Raw genomic sequence first — 20,311 nt, forward strand, 5'->3', positions numbered from 1 at the left:
TTCCAAATTCTGTGACTAAGGGTTCATCCACATTTACCCGTACCTTTTGCCCCACGTTTTCTAGGCACATGCCCACGCTTTCCCTGTATGTGTCTCCCCCCTCCCCCCGCCACTTTCCCCAGGAAAAGCTGGTAATTTGTGCTGTATTGGAGCAAACAGCAATCCAGGTTTTCTGCAGATTGCCATTTACTCTGATTCAGTGGTAAAGAGTAGGTTTCCCTGGGGAAAGTGCTGGGATAAAAATGAATAAAAATAAGCTGTACTGGAAAGCAGAAACCTGTGCCTAGAAATGCTGAGCCAAAGTAAATATGGATGAACCCTAAGTCAACAAAGAACTTGTCTATTTCCAGCGGATGTAGGAGAGGAAAGAGCAGGAACAGCGGGAGTGGGAAAGGCAGCTTCATTCAGAAAAAACAGCTAGATAATTTATGTTTGAACATCAGAGAAAAGAAGGACGAGCAAAGGGAGAAAGAAATAAAAAGCTGAGGTTTCATAAGGAATGTCCAAAAAAAAAATACAAAGGCATCTTTGGAGATAACATCATGCCTTTCCCTCCCCCCGTAAACAGAAAAAATAGTTATTTAGGCATTCAGCAACATGCTATTACAAACATTCTTTCTGTGTGAGTATATCAGCTTGTTAGAAGGAATTACTGTATTACCTCCTCCCCCGTACACCATTTTGGGGGTTCTTCGGAATCCCCCAAACAAATTTCAGGGTGGGTGGAGATGGAGGAATGTCCCATTGCACAAGTAGATGCCTTTCTGCAGGGGTTTTGCTGATGGGGTTTGTTAGGTGAATCATGCCTTTCATAATTTGTGGTACGAAGAAATTATTTACGGTAGCTTCAACAAGTTTTCTTTAAAAAGGTGTAGAAAATTACTTCTATTCCCCCCCCCCCCATCTAAGCTGCATTTATGTGAGATTTTAATTTCACTCCATTATACCAGCCACTTTGACAGCAACACTGGGCACTTTCTGTGCCTACTTTTAAAAGCCTGTTGGAAAAAAATTCTATTCTGCCAGCCCTAAGAGTACATCCCCTGCTATCATGTGGTCTATCATGTTTGTTTTTAATTTATTTTTGTTTTTCACTTGTCACGATTGTATTGCTTGCTTTTATATTTTTATACTGTTATAAACTGCTGTGGTATATTTTTATGACACAGCGGTATATAAATATTTTACAAACAACTAACTTGGGCCTAAAAAAATAACAGGGAGCCCATATAGAACAAAACACTACATGGCTGGGGACAAAGGGTACCTTCTTCTGTACATGCCCTGAATGCTTTATTTATGACTATTCAAGAATGCCCTGTTTTCCCACCATGTTGAATCGCTTCTCCATATAGAATTCGCTTTTTAAATAGGCCTACAAGACCCTTCAGGAAGCCTTTTCTGGTCAACTTATTTCTCTGCTTCTGGTTGTTTTTTCAGAACCTTTTCAGTCCCTAAATAGAGGAAACCCCATTATAACTTTACTTTTCATTCTTTTATTGATACATCAGAACAACAACAAAACAGAAAAACAACAAAAACAATATACAGCAATAAAAAGAAATTAGAAATTAGATAATGACAATAGAAGTTACAACCAACGAAACTTAAACATTTACACCACGTAAATATAAATAACATACAATTTTGACTTCCTTCACCCTGATATCGGCTTTTTAATTTATTTCTTTTCAACTGTTTCCTTGGTGAATTATTGTTATGATTATCAAACTGTTGAAGCTGCTGCAGGGGTTAAGTGTTTCTTGCTTCAATAGTATTCAAAAAATGAGTACAAGCTTACCAGAGGAGGATGCTTTGATCCAATGAATTAGAATTGACATTTTCCTTTACGTTTCAGGGGTTGAAAATGTTAATCTTCATTTTGCAGCTCTATTAATCAGTTGGCCAGAACTGAGACACATCTTCTCTTTTTACTGCAGCAGCTTACAAATAATTCTTGATTCGAACCTCTGACCCGGAAGTAAAACCCTTTGAAGTGCTCAGTGTTCACCATCAGCAGCCCAGGTTGACCCCACCAGCCAGAAAAGCTGTTGCAGATATTTTATTCACACTGATTTCAAACATCACTCATCATCCTGACCTTGCTTCGCCTTAAGCCACTTCTGCGTTCCTCCAAGGACTTTAGAGCCCTGATAGAATACTTCAGGAGTCTGTCTCTCTTTCCTGGGCAGCATTTGTACTGCATGTCGTGCCAATAAGATATATTTGAATATAAATTTATCTGGCATACCGTATACCCCTGCAGCACAGGTTACCGGTGCTTTGAGCAATTCCTTCTCTCCTGCATCATCTCTGTCCTTTTGATCTCATTTTGCTTTTTGCTCTTTGTTATTTCCTTGTATATGTTAATCAAAGCTCTGGAGAGTCATTCCAGAAGCGGGACCTAAGGTGATTCTTGAAGTGAGGATTTGCGCACTGCATTGCTGTGATCTGTATGTCTGATCATATTTATTTTTTCCACATTAGTCATCTGCCTTCATTGAATACTACAGGACATCATTCATTACAGCTATACCCTATTCATAGAATCATAGAGTTGGAAGAGACCACAAGGGCCATCCAGTCCAACCCCCTGCCAAGCAGGAAACACCATCAAAGCATTCCTGACAGATGGCTGTCAAGCCTCCACTTAAGGACCTCCAAAGAAGGAGACTCCACCACACTCCTTGGCAGCAAGTTCCACTGTCGAACAGCTCTTACTGTCAGGAAGTTCTTCCTAATGTTTAGGTGGAATCTTCTTTCTTGTAGCTTGAATCCATTGCTCCGTGTCCGCTTCTCTGGAGCAGCAGAAAACAACCTTTCACCTTCTTCTATATGTCACCCTTTTATATATTTGAACATGGCTATTAAATGCAATTAGCTGGAAATGATGGCCCTTAGTTTCAAAATATATAGTACTTTAAGCATGCGTAAGACCACAAGCCACTGAAATATTTGTATGGACAAACAGGACAGATTGCTCAGAACCCACTGGAGTATGGTCCCTTACAATTAGCTGTTAAGTGTAATTAATTGTAACTAATAATTTGGACCAGAGTACAAATTTCCTTCCTTGCCATGCACTTTCATTTTGTGTTATGTCTTTTTTAGATAGCAAGTGTGAGGGGCAGGGGCTATTTTATTTTGGTGATCTGGTGATCTGGATAGCAGGATAAACATACGTTGAATAAAATGGTAGTTGAAGGATAGAAAGTTTTGGTGTAAGTCGTGTCCTACTCTTCATGACCCCATGGACCATAGCATGCCAGGCACTCCTGTCTTCCACTGCCTCCCGCAGTTTGGTCAAACTCATGTTAGTAGCTTCGAGAACACTGTCCAACCATCTCATCCACTATCGTCCCCTTCTCCTAGTGCCCTCAATCTTTCCCAGCATCAGGGTCTTTTCCAGGGAGTCTTCTCTTCTCATGAGGTGGCCAAAGTATTGGAGCCTCAGCTTCAGGATCTGTCCTTCCAGTGAGCACTCAGGGCTGATTTCCTTCAGAATGGATAAGTTTGATCTTCTTGCAGTCCATGGGACTCTCAAGAGTCTCCTCCAGTACCATAATTCAAAAGCATCAATTCTTCGGCGATCAGCCTTCTTATCTTGGTGTAAGATAAGTTCTTACCTTGGTGTAAGATAGGTATAGTGTATTTTGTGATGGTAAATTGTGTGCAAGATGTTTAATTTGGCAGTGTTGTTTTAGGTTGATACATGAGATTTTCTTAAAATTTCTTATCTGCCTGGTTGTAATTTACTGGATTATCTTGTATACTTTGTGCATTTTTCTTGGAACAGAGAAAGTTTCGAAACCAGAATATCTCCCCCCCCCCCAAGATAAACCACAACCCGCACTTTATTTAAATGTTCACTTCTGTACCTTCCTTCCTACACAGTTTTGGTCTCTTGTTGTTGACTGTTTACACCCAGTTGTGGAGCCAGGTGCATAATAGTGTTCAAAAGCAAACATCAAAGGCCTCTCATTTGAAAGGAACATCTAACTTGGGTAGCTGAGCGGCACAAAGGGTGTTCTATTGCTGCATCGAAGAAGATGCTTGAGTAACATGATAACTGGAAAGTCACTCATATCCAGGTACTGGTATTTAAGCATAGTGTTCATACAGCCAAACCTGCCAGCGACCAGTCCTTCAGGCATTTAGCCAGCAAACTGTTTCTTTTCCATTATGCTTCTATAAATGTCTTTTTAATTGTCTGCACCTCGTTGCTCTTTTCTAATTGTGCAGTTTTATGGTGATTTTAGGAATTTTTACTTGTTTTGATTTAATTCCTAAAGTGGGATCTGTGGTATAACATACCCTCCAATACGTGGAATCCGTAAACCAGGACACACGTCTTCCCATCTGTGCTCCCACATGAGTCACATGGCCCACATGAGATCATGGAGCCCCGAAGACATGCTAGCAGGGGCTGTGTTTTGGGACACTCTGCAAGATTGCAGCCCTGAAAAAGTGGTGTTCTTGGAGTGAAATCGCATGAGATCATGGAGACGAAAATGGCCACCATACTCTTGTGAAAGAAAAAGTGAAAACTTGTGATATCTGGGTTTGAGGATTGAAGAAAGATTGGTTTTTAGAAAGTGGAATAGCTGGATGTTACCTTGGAGTGAATATTTTGAATAATTTTCTATATATAGCTGACAGACGAAGAATCAGAAGTTCTTTCCCCCCCCCTCTTTCCCTCTTTTTCTTTCTTTTTCTCTTTTTGAATTGTGTTTTTACTTATAGTATTTAAAAAATTGGGTATTTGATATTAACTTTTGTATATCTTTTTTCAAACTTTTATAAAATCTTTGGGGGGGTGTGTACAAAAAAGAGCAATTCTTCAACAAGCTTTTTAAAGTTCAAAGGCTGTGGATTCAAGAACTTTACCTGAATACTTGTTTGTCACAAAGAGCTATATTTATAGGCCACTTTATTGCAGGATTAAGAACTCTTAAGTTCAAGTATGGGCAACGGGCTCAAGCATACTCAGGTATTTACTGGACTGTGGACATTATGCTCAACTGAGCTCAGAATTTTCCAGTGTGCTGCTGGCATGAAAAACTACAAAGTACATGCTCACACAAGATTGCCAAAGGATTTCTCAATTACTGAATTGATTAGGACTTTCAAATCTTTATTTCAAAGACAAGATCATGCAGATGGAAGCATTAGGCACTCCTGCTAATGCATCCTTCAATTAATGGGCACTGTCAGCAATAACAAACACTTGTCTGCTTCCATTTTAAATCAGCCATGCTGTGTATTTCTTGCCTCCTTTCTTCCAGTTAAATTGAGAGTTAAAGATGTAATTATTTTTAAGATGTATTACCACTGAGTGATACAGAGCCCCAGGGGTTTAACTGCTTTATTGACAAGCAAGGAATTATGTTGGCAGCTGCACTGCAAATGCAGTTTTGCAAACGGATGACCTGATCATAAGGGACCCATAGAGCTGAAACCTGAATTGAAAGCCACTGCTGGAGAGGCAGGACTCTCATCAAAATGAGCCAGATTACAGGTGGCATGAAAGGCTTCTACTGGAGAGAAGCTTGCAGTTGGAGGAGATCACACTTTGCTTGATTGACAAGTAGGTTGACCTATTATATTTGCTAGTGTCACTTCATACCACAACTGCATGAACATTGCAACTTTACATCCACGCTGTACTCAATGAGGATAATATTTAGCCATACCCAATGTCCACCCCACCTATGTCACCATAGGTGCAAGTCAGCACCCAAACAGCTTATATACTCCCAGTATATGAATCCCACACAGGAAGGCCATTACTCCTGCAATAGACATTCAATATGGGGATTTTCTCTCTCTCTCTAAGCTCACATTGCACCCATCTGAAGAGAAAAAGGGTGAAGGCAACTGAGCTGAAAGAACACTTTGCACAAAATGTGTCTCAACAACACGCAGGGGTAGCAGAGCATATTAACACTTCCCTGCCTAGACCCCTGACAGAAACCTCTCTTTGGGACTCCAGTTGCAAGCTGCAGCAGGACAGACCACCTTGCAGAAGAAAGGAAGGGGAGAGGAAGCAGTCAGCTCTACATGCAGGTTAGGCTTCTGTTGGCAAAGGCCAGGCTCCCCATTCTGGTCATTGCTATTGCTAGCTAAACATTCACAAGCATTTTTGCTGTGCAGGAAGACAGATGCATGCATGCAAAACTCCCCTACAACCTGCAAGGGGGTAGAGGCAAGTAAGATCACAGCAACTTCAGTGTTCCAGTGTAATTAATTTTGAAAAGAATACACACTCGTGGGGAAGGATGGTCAAACTGAAAGATGCCCGCTGCCCCTTATTGCACTTCTATTTCCTATCCAACCTGTAAAAGATACATGGACATTGAAAAAGAAAAAGAACACACACTCCTCAAGCCAGCCCCCTCCCAGGCTTGAAATTTTGAAAAATGTTTCTCCTGTTCCCTGTTCCTGATAACATTGCTGGAAATGCTGCCCCACTTTTCATGGTCTGCAAATGGGGTTGCAGTAAGCAGAGTAACATCCCTGGCACAGTTTAGCTGTCACCTCCTTGTGTCTCAGTTTTGACTGTATTCCTGTCGGCACTCACCAGCTGAGTTTGCTGTTAGAGGGAACGGTATATAGTGTGCTGTCATTTGGGGTGACTGTTATGATTAAACATTAAATAGTTGCATATTACTTACTGATACATCTTTTTAACAGTTTGTTTTTTTATCACCAGTATCAAATATGGTTCTGACCTTTCTACATGCTGGCGACAGCTTCTGGGTGGTCTGATTAAACCAGAAGCTAATTCAAATTGGTGGGCTTGTTTTATTGCCCCTCCACACCCAGTTTAATAACAGTGGGATATGTCAGGGTTTGGTAACTCCATAAACAACCAATAATATATATGAAATCAAACAGAAAATACAATAACCTTATCCCCACCAGCTTTGAAAGAGCTTATTGCAGTGTATGGTGATTATGCCCGCAAGCAAACAACAAATTGTAAATTAAACTAATACCAGGTTTACCATTAGGAAGCAAACATTTTAAGAAGGGTGGAGGGAAGCTAAATTAATCCCAAAGTGGATTGGGCCCCCTCATTACATAAGACACTAATCCACAGCAAAAGCCCTTTTAGTAACATATGGGCTGCAATAATTTCCGGTGCTTTTTGCTTCTTAAGCATAACAAGCTGTTAACATAGGGAAGTTTTCTCTGCATTAGAAGTTTGTAAAGAAGTGCAAAATGAAATCTCCCATTTAGAAAGAAAGAAAGAAAGAAAGAGAAAGAAATGATGTTTGATATTGATAGTTGCTTTTTTAAAAAGCACTTCAGTATTTCACATGCAACTGGAGACTCCCACAGTTATCATTTGGTTGTTAATTTAAGGAAAGCAGGACTTATTTTAGAAAAGTTAGGTGGTTAGAGTATCTAAATCCTTCATAAGGCTGATGTTTTCTTTTCCAGCTCTATGCAAATGATTGTAGAGGAAATTAATTTTGCTGAGACTCACCCTGCTCACAGCATCTTTGCCACCAGTAACAGATCTTTGCCTTTTGCATTGCCTTTTGCTTATCCAGTGTCAGCAAAATGTTTCATTCCAGAAATATTCAATCCCCAGACTCATTTTCTATTAACTCCAAACCATTGAAGAGAATCTGTATAAGGGAGGAAGAGGGATGCACTTCATGAAAATTTAAAGTTTAATCACCATTGTGAACGTACCGTGAATTATCTTTCTAAATCTATTCATTATAGGCATTAACTAACGTGGCACTAGCATATATTTTTTCCAAAGCATAGGCGTATTGTCAGTTCAAACGACAAGTTGCTATTTAGAACTCTTCTTTCTCTTACTGGCTTTTTGTTCTTTAATGCAATGCTTCTCAGAGCCCAAACATAGAGAGGGGGGCAACTGACAGCTTGGTCCATCAATTAAATCTACACAAATTTTCCCTGGCCTCACTTTACATGGTCTTCAGCACCTATTGAAGTCACCCAGTATTCCACCCCTATCATAGTCCCTTCTTTCCTGTTCATTTCTTGCTCCCTCCCTCCAACCTGGCTTTTAAAACTGTTTCCTCAATCGTTCTGTATGGTCTTTGCACACAGAGCATCAAGCTAACTTCTTCTTCTTCTTCTTCTTCTTCTTCTTCTTCTTCTTCTTCTTCTTCTTCTTCATGAAGAGTACAACTGTGTGGGCACTGGAAACTTCCATCATGTGGGCCCATACTTCCCTCACCTCGATTCTGTACTCTGTCTCACTCTGCCAAGCTTCTCTGGCACTCCACTGAGTGGGGTTCACTGTGCAGGCACATTGTAAGGCTGGTGCTGATGTATTGCCCTGGAATCTTCCCCATTGCGGCTACTTCCTGCAATGCAGGCTGATGGCACAGCTTGGCTCCACTGTGGCAGCTCCAGGTGATCTCAGAGACTCTGCTGTGCTGCTTGCTCCCTCTACTAGTGATGCCAGCCATGCAGAAGCTATGTATCATCCACCTTCTGCCCTGCAACAGTAAAGGCACATCTGAGCTTGAGGGAGGAAGAACTCAGGCACCCATTGTCTCCATCCCCAGTCTCTAGAGGCACCATCTAGTTTGGTGCCAGCATCGAATACATGCATCATGATCATGCAGGGTTGCTAACTATAAGGTGTGACTGTGCAATGGTGACGAAGTCGATAAATTAATTCTGCGTGAATGTTTCACTGTGTGGAACTATAGTCTAGAACTATAGAACCCAAGTGAAAATTGTATGATTAAATCAATAACAACAATAGGATTAGAAAAGACAGGATGGGTTGAGGAACTGGGATGAATTTAGGCAGAAAAAGCTTCACTCCAACAGCTTCGTCCAGTGCTGTTTTTCTAGAAAAAGAGGTGTTAGAACTCACCATGAACTCACCCTCATTTTCTTAGAATGGCAATGGCGCCCACTTGAGAGGGGCTGGAACTGAGTTCCTGTGAGCTCTAGCTGAAAAAAAGCTGCAAGGGGAAGAAGCATGTGAGACCAAGGTTATTTGTTCCCTTGGCATCCAATGGTAGAGACATTATTTTCACTTTTTAGCAAACACTTGTCTGTAACAGGGAGGTATGGGGATTGTGTCCCAGACACCATGAAAAAATTGAGGGGGAGCTTTGACTCAGGATACCTTACAAAGATCCCATTTTGCCCCTGACAAGTTCAGAATCTTCTAAACTCCAGCCTGTGGCTCAGGATTTGTGATTCACCCAATCATTTGCACTTCCCTATTTTATACATTCATATACTAAAACATGGCGTACTAAAACATGGCGTGCTATGGTCCATGGGGTCACGAAGAGTCGGACACGACTAAACGACTAAACAACAACAACAATACTAAAACAGTACTTTTTAAAAGAAATATTTTGCTTGTTTAATCAAAGATGCGTTTTTAGCCATCAAAGAAATATTTTAATCAATTAATTTAACCAATTAATTGTTTAAAGTTTGTTGCTCAAAACAAATACACAGTCTTCCTCTGTTTATCCCTGTTTATCCCTATCTCCATCCCTATCTCCCTACTTTGTATTGTCTCCCCTGCATTACATTTCATGTTGTAAGCTTGTCTGGGCAGCAATCTGTCCTTTTGTACTTCATAAAACATTATGCACATCATAGATGATTCTATATACTGTAAGTCATATTTAAATATTCATTAAAATTCTATACTGCCCTCCAGCTGAGGATCTCAGGACAGTTTACAATATAAAAACAAAAAAAAAATACATAACATAGTAGCAAATGAAAACAATAACGAAAACACAGTAAGTAAATAAATAAATATAATAATAATAATAATAATAATAATAATAATAATAATAATAATATGAAGAACAGGAGACTAAAGAAAACGAACTGACTTCTAGGTCATGGTGATGTATGCAAAGGTGAAACAGGTGAAATTGCATAGACTACTCCCTTTTGTTCAATTTGAAACTGAAGCTGTGTTAAAAGTCTAGAACACACAGCTAGGATGTAAATGTATTTCTTGACTGATTATGCAAACCCATACACTCACCTCACTGAGATTCGGGCTTTAAACCATTTATTCCTTTTGTGGGATAAAAATATTACTAGAACACAAAGAAAAGATAAAACTTAAATTCTCATTGCAGCTATATGCCCATTTGATGTAAGACTTTGTCTGAATACGAATATTATCTCTATTATTTCCCTCAAGTGTGTAATGGTTTCCATTAGTAATAATAGTAAACCTATCCCCAAAACTGTTGGGGTTAATAACTTACTGTTTGCAAATTGCTCTGGAAAGTGCAGATATACTGTTCGCACTTGGGGTTGTTAGTGGGCTTTGCTCATGGGCAGCAGCGAAAAGAAATTCTGCCTCATCACAATTGCTCTGTGAATTTTCAGCCTTTAAAATAACTACAATAGTTAAATTTATATGGCACAGGAGATGCATTGATCTGGACACACACTGACTGGACAGTGTACTGCCACACAAACATTAAAAACAAGGAACAGAGCTAGAAAGGGGAGTAACTGTTTTTTTCGTTCCCTCATTCCTTGAAAGCAGAAATAATAGCTGGAAGTAACTAGTCTATATACTGTATATGAGATGGTAACCTGTGGCCCTCCAGATGTTGTTGAACTGCCTCTATGGCCATTACTCAGTGATGATAGAAATTGTCATTTGACAACATCTGGATGGTCACAGGTTCCTCATTACAGTGATAAAGGCAGTTCAGTCTCATGGTTGATGTGTTATGATATGTTGCTATATACAGCCCCAATTCATGCATCCCCATAATTAGTGGATCCCCAAACATGAAGAACATTAAGTTGAGCCTTGGTGGATCAGGCCAAAGGCCTATCTAGCTCAGCATCATGTTACCACAGTGGCCACCAAGATGCCTATAGGATAGGAAAGCAGTAGCGCCATCCCACTCTGCCCTGTCCTTCCTATAGAGTCCATATCCCATTATATGGGAGGTATTGCCATTTTCAAGACACACAATCAAAGACACAATAATGATAGAGAACCTGCCTTATTTATTATTTGCTTATTTGTTATAAAATTTGTCACCTAGATGTTGTTGGACTGTGACTCCCATGATTATGATTGATTGAATTTGTATACCGCCAACTCCTAGGAGCCAAGGGTTCCCCCCCCCCATAAAATATTAGAAGCCCCAATCCCTAAGTTGATGAGCATTGATTCAAATGATGTGCGTTATGTGGTCAATTATGTGGGACAGGGCTTAACTGGCACCCCAATATTTTATTCAAATCGGCACTCTCATCATGCCTGACCTTTGGTCATACAGGCTGGGGCTGATAAGAATCGGAGTCTGAAAACATCTAGAGCAAGGGTTGTCAACATCATGGCCATGGGTTCAAGGGTGCCCACCAGTACCTCCCATTGCACATGCGAGAGTTCTCAGCAAATATCCCCTCAAAAGTCCACAGCACATGTGAGACCCTTGGCTATTTCTCCTCAGTTTCTGTTTGCACTGGCTTGGCATCTTGCCACACTGAAAATACACACACTCCCCTTCAACATGTCCATGTTTCTTTGGATGCCAGCTTGAACACCTAGCCTCCCTTCCATTCTGAATAATGAGAGGTGCAGATAGCTTCTCTCTAAGATCGAGTGGAGTGGTGGCTGATGTAAACACCATTTCTTCCACTGAGCAGGGGCATGCTCACACCTTTTTGTAGACCTCTCTCTCTGCTCTTTTAGATGTGGCAGACACTTTTAATTGTGCCACATACATCCATTTTGCAACTGGCACTCACAATACTTTCTCAAAATTTGGGGCCTCTAGATTGGCCATCCTCTGATCTAGAGGGCCACAGGTTTACCACTCAGTACTCAAGACTGAGTACCTAGACAGCATCTTAAAAAGCAGAGACATCACCTTGCCAACAAAGGTCCGTATAGTTAAAGCTATGGTTTTCCCAGTAGTGATGTATGGAAGTGAGAGCTGGACCATAAAGAAGGCTGATCGCCGAAGAATCGATGCTTTTGAATTATGATGCTGGAGGAGACTCTTGAGAGTCCCATGGACTGCAAGAAGATCAAACCTATCCATTCTGAAGGAAATCAGCCCTGAGTGTTCATTGGAAGGACAGATCCTGAAGCTGAGGCTCCAATACTTTGGCCACCTCATGAGAAGAGGAGACTCCCTGGAAAAGACCCTGGTATTGGGAAAGATGGAGGGCACAATGAGAAGGGGGCGACAGAGGACGAGATGGTTGGACAGTGTTCTCGAAGCTACCAACATGAGTCTGACCAAACTGCAGGAGGCAGTGGAAGACAGGAGTGCCTGGTGTGCTCTGGTCCATAGGGTCACGAAGAGTCGGACACAACTAAACAACAACAACCACTCAAGACTGCTGTGCAAATGATGTCTGAAGGGAAATCTTATACATGTCTACTCAGAAGTTAGTCCCATTTAGCTCAATGAGGTTATTCCCAGGTAAGTGTGCAAAGAAGTGCATCCTACATAATGCTGACTTGCAGAGGCGTGGAAGCCTTGATAGCTGTGAGACTCTCTAGAGTTTTCCCCCTAATATGTTACTGTGTTAAACCAGTTATTGGACTACACATCTCATCCTGATTTGAAATTAATGGAGTTGTAATGAGCCAAGCACACCAAAATATTCCTATGATATGGTTCAGTAGTAATCAGACATCTCATACATTTTTTCTGCATGTGTTGTAAGCATCATAGCTCTCAAGAAGTCAGAGAGGCACAATTTGAATATAGTACAACATGAATGTTGCAAACATCCAAATGATTCTTTGTATCCATGTCTGTCTAATGAAATGAAACTATTTCTCTTGATCCTTTCTGTTTTGTTAGCATTTTCATCTGCAACAGTTACATTTCCAGACAATTCAGAAGTTGCCTTTTGCATTCATTTCCTTCAGTAACAATATCTGAGTTCGTGGCAGCAGCCTAATAAAGATGCATTGCTCTTACTGTAGCTAATATATCCTGCTCAATATACTTGTTACAGCTTAAACTTGCTTTACATTTTCTTCAAAAAGAACCATGGTTGTAAATCCCTGGGTGCAGGGGCGGGGGGGAGAGGTATCACGAAACAAGATTCAAAAGGCAGAATATTTCTAAAACCTGGTCACGCCAAACCATTCAATAAATAAAAGGGGGTGGGAAGCAACTTAACAAGTAGAACAAAACCTGTTCTATGAGCCATTGTTGGATTTTGCAGATTATAACAAGTACAGGCTTGGCAGATCGCTGTCATCAGGCTTGGCAGATCTCTGAGGATCACTCGCCTCAGGTGGGTGGTGACTGGGCAGTGCAGTGTTCTCCTGGATGCAACTGATCATCTCTAGACCAATCTCAGTCTAGTTTCCGATCTAATTTTGAAATAGCAACTGTTTGGGTCACTCTGATGGATTATCTGTGCAGTGGTACCTTGGGTTACAAACACCTCGAGTTACAAACACTTCGGTTTACAGACTCCGCTAACCCGGAAGTAGTACCTCAGGTTAAGAACAGTAAGAGCTGTTCGACAGTGGAATTTGCTGCCAAGGAGTGTGGTGGAGTCTCCTTCTTTGGAGGTCTTTAAGCGGAGGCTTGACAGGCATCTGTCAGGAATGCTTTGATGGTGTTTCCTGCTTGGCAGGGGGTTGGACTGGATGACCCTTGTGGTCTCTTCCAACTCTATGATTCTATTATTCTACCTCAGGATGGGAACAGAAATCGTGCAGTGGTGACATGGTGGCAGTGGGAGGCCCCATTAGCTAAAGTGATACCTCAGGTTAAGAACAGTTTCATGTTAAGAACAGACCTCCGGAACAAATTAAGTTCATAACCAGAGGTACCACTGTATTGGCAGAGACAAAAGGGTTATGTGACCCTGTTTATTTTCCTTGATTTCTCAGTGGCCTGGCCTTCAGCATCACTGACCATAGTATCTTTCTCTACTTTATGGGTTATGCATTAGATGAATTGATTTGTGATTATTCTACTCCTTCCAGTAGGGCAGGTTCCAGAAAGTGGTGCAGGGAAACTGTTATGCCATCCCATGGGAACTGAGAAAATGAGATTAACACAGACAATAATGGTAGGAGGCATGTCAAAAGATTGACTTCTGAAAACATGTAATGATTCAGATTTTCTCTGCATCCTCCATATAGCTTTTACATAAATGTAATTACAGTACAAAAACATTTTAGAGCAGCATTTGTGTAAAGAAAACATTGTTGTATGTTTTTTTTGTGATCCAGTGTTTTCTAGTGGTTAGAGTGGTGGTCTAGGACTGGGGAGATCAAGGTTCAAATTCCCATTTGGCCACTGGGTAACATTGGGCCAGTCACTGCTTCTCAGTCTAACATACCTCTCAGAGTTGTGGGGATTAAACGAGGAGGGGGAGAATCATGCATGCCATCTTGAGCTCCTTGGATAAAAATGTGGGATATAAATGCAATCAATCAATCAATGCATATTGTTTGTGGGAAACAGCCTGGGAAACCTACCTTCTCCACTAATGCACAAGAGCCTATGGACATTGGGAAGTAAGCAACCAATTCCACCATGTCTCTAAAAAAGACGCTAAGCCAGTATCCCATTTGTAGCTTTGTCTACAGTTGTACCTAATTTAAATGAAGCTGTCATGATCTGCTGGTGTTCTGGAATCGGCTGTGCTCAGAACAGCTGACCACAGCCACTAAGTAGACAATCAGCACTCTGCTAGTGTCATCCCTAGCAAAGTGTGCTGCTAATGTCTAAGGACACCAAGAGACTATTGCTTTAGCTGGGCTTACAATTTGAGTGTAAACATCAGTTCCAGCTGAAAAAAGCCCTGCTTTTCACTGGGAACACCTGGGATTGAATATTGAACTTTATGCATGCAAAACATACACTCATCCACTAATTACAGAGAAGCTTTCAGCCATGTGAATCCCACCTGCAATCTGAATTGCTATAGGTTTACCACCCCATTGGTTTTCATAAGAACCAGACCTGGGTCTCTCTGCAAATTAGGTAATTCCACTCAGATGGCCTCAATTGTGGCTTGGTGTGTGTGTGTGTGTGTGCGTGCGCGCTTTATGACAAGACTAAACTGAGCCCTGACAGATCAGTTGGGCTGAACAGGGAGAGAGCAAAGAAAGGTATAGAATAGCATTCCTTTCAGTATAGCATCCAGTTAACTGATTGTGAATTACAGTATTGTGGCTTTTCCCTTGTCTCAAATACCAAGCATACAAGCATTCCTATTTATGTTGGGGCTTGTAATGGCCCTATTTCTCATTTGGAATGAAAAAGACTCTACTGCAGAGGATGAAGAACCGGTGACCTTCCAGATGTTTCTGCACTCCTTTCATCCCTGCCTATTGGGCCATGGCATTTGGGACCATTAGGATTTGGAGGCCAACTTCTCATGGAGAGCCACACACTCCCACAACTGCTGCTCTGCATTCTTTCCCCTTCTGGCAGTGTTCTCCAAGAGCACTGAATACATGATCTGGGAACAGAACAGTTTCCTCAAGCAAGGAATGAATTCAAGGAAAATAAACTTGGGGAATTAAACTTCAGTGTGCCTAACTAGTAAATGATAAATATTTTGCGCTGTCCCTCAGGTAATCACAAATACTAGTTTAAAACCATAAAAACATTTAGAACCTTTTCCTTTGCAGGAGGAATTTATTTTAGCTGACAGAGTAAAGCCATCTCTCATCTCTGGTGCTAATACAGCATGTAGTTTGTGACCTTTTCTAAGGGACAAAATGTTTTGCCCGTATTCCCTTTCATACTATAGCGGAAAGTAATGAGTTCTGGGTTGCTTTACAAGTTCTTCACGTAATGTAAGAGTGCCTCTGTAGCCATGAAAAGACAGCTGCTTTATTGCAATAACACAGAGATTCGAATGGAAGAGTCTTAGGGCTTTCCACACTGCAGAGTGCTGCAGCATAAGAACTGCAGACAGCTGGTTCAAGGGACTTCTTGCATCAAATTCCTCTCTTACCATGAACACGGTTTTACTGTAGCACTTGATGGGGTGGGGAAATGGAATTGTGAAATAATGTTGCTAATTTTACATATAAGTTAAAGCTTCCTTTTAAATAATTGTAAAACAGATAAACAATGAATACTCAATGACCGTTTAAAATCAATTCCAGCTGGAAGATAGGCAGTGCAATTCTATTGATCTTTATTCAGCAATAAAATGTTTTACATGCAGCAGTGTGCTCCTAAGTAAGCAGAGTTGCGCCACTGCAACCCTAAGCCTGCTTATTCAGAATTAATCCCTTTCTAAATGCAAAAAAAGAAATAGGAATGATGATGCATAGTAGTAATACTTTTAATTTGTACACCACTTTTCTACACAGATGTACCCAAAGTGACTCATAACCAAGAGCAGAAATACAGTCTTCATATTAGCACAATACACTTATAGAACAGTTAAAGCAATCCACCCAAGCATGCAAATGTATAACCTCATAAAATTAGCCGCAATCCTTCCTGGAGGAGCATTCCTGCCTGGAATGAAAAGGATATCTGTAATCCAAGGTAAAGCCCCAAACCGCAGTGCCAATACAACAAATTCTCTAAAACTGCTTTCTGAATATAATGAACTTGACATAAATATTAAAACTCAGGGCATACTTTCGGCTTCCTTGTGTTGCAAAGGCAGGCTGCAAACAAGGTCTGACTATGCAGAAGACCATGTCAAGAATAATATCGGCTGTAGGGATAAAATAAGAAAACCTTGTGTGAGTAAAGTCTGAACAAATCATGAGAAGCATATATGCATTTGGGGCACACAGCCTCCTAATATGCCCTTGTCAACAAACTGTCATGGTAGGTCATATCCAAGGTCTGTTTCAAGTGGGCTGAGTAGAGAGGAAGGTTGGTAGAAATTAGTCAGAGGTCATCTTCTTAGATGCAACCCAGTTACAACCAGTATTTTACCTTGAAGCTCATGAGGAAACCATGGTCTATCAACCTAACCAAGGGTTTGTAGTGAAGGGAAAACAGGATTGTAAACCATTTTGTATGCTGACAATATATTTTTTAAAAAATTCGTTAATCTCTTCCTATATGTTCCCTAAGTCACATATCTTATCTCTATATCTACCACTGTGATCTATTAACCTGTGTTTATGGGTGGGTAGTTTTGATATTTCTTTAGCATTCCGGTCCAAAGGCCTGGCACCCTGCCAAAGAACAGAAATACCATAATATAGCGGTGAAGCAAAATTAATGTAATACCCAAGGTAAGGTAAAGGGACCCCTGACCATTAGGTCCAGTCGTGACCGACTCTGGGGTTGCGCGCTCATCTCGCATTATTGGCTGAGGGAGCCGGCGTATAGCTTCCAGGTCATGTGGCCAGCATGACAAAGCCACTTCTGGCAAACCAGAGCAGCACATGGAAACGCCATTTACCTTCCCACTGTAGCGGTTCCTATTTATCTACTTGCATTTTGACATGCTTTCGAACTGCTAGGTTGGCAGGAGCTGGGACTAAGCAACGGGAGCTCACCCCGTCACAGGAATTCGAACCGCCGACCTTCTGATCAGCAAGCCCTAGGCTCAGTGGTTTAACCACAGCGCCACCTGGGTCCCTAATTATTTGTACAGGATACAAATTTGTACAGGATACAAATAATTATGCTGTAACATTTTTCTCCTTCAAATCAATGATGTGCAAATCTATAGTCTCTAAGATGCTAAACAGATATATGGTGCAACCGTACTTGGAATGCCATTCTGGTCTCCTCATCTCGAAAATGTTATTGTAGAACTAGAAAAGATTCAGAAACAGGTGCCCAAAATGACCGAGGGGGTGGGACCAGCATTATCAGAAGTCCAAAGAGTTCTGGCACACTTCCAGCTTTTGAGGCTTCTAGCCATAATAAAAACAACAATGACAGCAGCTGAAAGCAAAGAAGGCACTGAAAACAGAGCAAGAGGTATAAACACATGTGTTGCTGTGTTTTCTAACAGAGAAATAGCTTTGCTATTTCGAGGAATGAGAAGGCTTGGTTAAATTTTAACACTTGCTGAATCCAGGGATCAGAGGGGTCTGGCATAAAGCTTAACACTCCAAACTCATAACACAGTTTAACCTGGTAAGATGTTTTAAAATATTTCTCCCTGTCTAATATTACTGATGCTGCAAACACCCACAATTTCATTTTTAAAAAATGGCATAGCTTTGGACTGGGTATCAAGCTTATTGCATCCAAAGGGATGCTGAACCCTTCTTCCTTCCTTCCTTCCTTCCTTCCTTCCTTCCTTCCTTCCTTCCTTCCTTCCTTCCTTCCTTCCTTCCTTCCTTCCCTTTGCTCTTTAACTTCTGCTTCTTTTCTTAGAACTGGGCTGGAAGAATATTGCCTGGGATAACAGTCCAGGTAATCTCAGTCAGGGAAGCTCCGGGTGACCTAATCCATACACTGCTTTGGGAATACAATTTAGACACCATCCCATTCCCACTACTACACTTACCTTATACAGCATAGCAGGGCTGGGGGAGCTGTGTTCCTCCAGACAACACTGGACTACAAATCCCATCATCTCTGCCCACATACTGGTTGGAGCTGAGGGGTGTTGGGAGTCCAAAAACACCTGTAGGATTCACAGGTTACCTGTCCCTTTCACAGGGAAATACTATTTCAGTTATCAGTTTTCCAGCTGAGGGGAATAAAGATGCCACCATTTCCCCTTGCTATTATTTGAAACACTCAATTATTAGTACTCCCGCTTCTTTTTCTCCTCATGCCAAAATGTCAAATTCAGAACCAGATGTGGAGCTTATGTTACCTAAGGTGAGAAAAACACCACCTGAACCAACATGGGAAGATCAGGAATTGGTGCTATTCAACATTACACAGAAAGTCTGCAGCAGTCCAAGGGATTAAAAATAACTGTGTTGATTGATTTCTCACTTTTGCAAAGGCATTTTTTTATTGCTAAAAACACTGCATTATGTATCATAGTCACAGTGGAGGAACTTGACCTATATCAAATGGATTGTTTCAATTATCTGCACTTCAAGATAATTAAGAATCACAAGAAGTCCAAAGTGATCTATGGGGAAGGCTGGCAGCGTACTTGACAACGTTACTAGAGATACGGTCGACCTTTCCTGACCTCAAGTTTGATCCATGTACCTAACAATAAGCACGAGGGCAGAAAATGGCTCAAGTTTTTCTCCACCCCAGCTATCACACAGTATTCTGAAGCATCCATTTTCAGTTGATGGCAATGCTGGCAACTAACTTCCAGACGTATTCACAATACAGCAAAAACAAGCTATCCTGACTGAGATATATTATCCTGTCTCGTTTTGTGCAGAAAACACAATGAAGTGTTTCTATAGGATCAAATAACAAGATAGTCATCAGCTAGCTGCACTGAACTCATTCATGCAGCAACACAACAGAGTGGACAGAATGTGAATTAATCCAAAGTCAAGGATAAAACAAAACAAACAACAGAGCTGAAGTCTGTGCGGCCCATTACCAATCCATATACTACTAATTGTATCTGTTTTTATTTGGGGTGGGGTGGGGTGGAAATCAAATGAAGAATGAAAGAACTAGGTATTGGGAGACAAAGTTAAGGGAAGCTGCTTGATTTAAATAATTGTTTCATTGGGATTTATTTATTCATTACAAATTTATCTTATTGTTCTTCCAAAAAGCTCAAACCAGTGTGTGAACACGTGTATCTACTTCCTCGTTTTTTAAAATCACAATCCTGTGAAGTCAGTCAGGCTGAGAGATAGTGGCGGGCAACTTTATGGCTGCTTGAGGATTTGGTGCCCAGCCCTCCCTGCACCTAGTTTAACACTCTAACGATTACATAATGTTGGCTCACCATGAATCACAAACACAACAAGAATAGAAGCTCTTGATCTAGTTAGCAGATTGATACAAGTTTTATCTCTCAATTCGAGTTGCAGGTTGGAGATAGTGGAGGTGGGGGAGGGAGTGGCACTGACAGCATCCTTGACATAACTGTGCCCCTGCTGCCTAGATATGCCTCCTACACAGCTGGTTTTCACACATTGCTCCATCCTTCCCTTCATCACATTCCTGCTACTCTGACTGCTTGCACCCACTGACTTGAGTCTGTCTCTCTTCTCTGGCTGCACTGCACCTTAGTCATTCCTTCCCCTTTGCACCAGTTGGTTGTTTGGCTGCTGGCTTTGGTCTGCCCCGTGACTACACTCCCACTCTTGTGATCTTGAAAGGATTCCACAGTTGGTGATGAGGGTTTGTCACTGCTTTTGGCTTTGCTTCTTGCCTCTATGATGGGCTTCTCAGCTGCTTGCCAGTCACTAGCAGTCTCAGACTTTATCTTGCTC

At 41.2% G+C, this 20,311-nt stretch overlaps 1 protein-coding gene and 1 long non-coding RNA gene across 2 annotated transcripts in view; one reads left to right on the forward strand and one right to left on the reverse strand.

Moving 5' to 3' along the window:
• The window catches only part of GRIK1 (glutamate ionotropic receptor kainate type subunit 1), a 260,499-nt gene that overhangs the window by 86,618 nt on the left and 153,570 nt on the right, over nucleotides 1-20,311 (forward strand). The gene's annotated exons all lie outside the window — the stretch shown is intronic.
• On the reverse strand, nucleotides 4,692-8,958 carry LOC148685953 (uncharacterized). Its single transcript, XR_015949847.1, has 3 exons — nucleotides 8,884-8,958; nucleotides 7,493-7,637; nucleotides 4,692-6,335 (listed from the first exon to the last, which is right to left on the reverse strand). It is a non-coding gene; the product is annotated as an uncharacterized LOC148685953 (long non-coding RNA).

Source organism: Zootoca vivipara, chromosome 4 (assembly GCF_965207765.1).
Source record: "Zootoca vivipara chromosome 4, rZooViv2.hap1.1, whole genome shotgun sequence".
Classification (NCBI taxonomy): domain Eukaryota; kingdom Metazoa; phylum Chordata; class Lepidosauria; order Squamata; family Lacertidae; genus Zootoca; species Zootoca vivipara.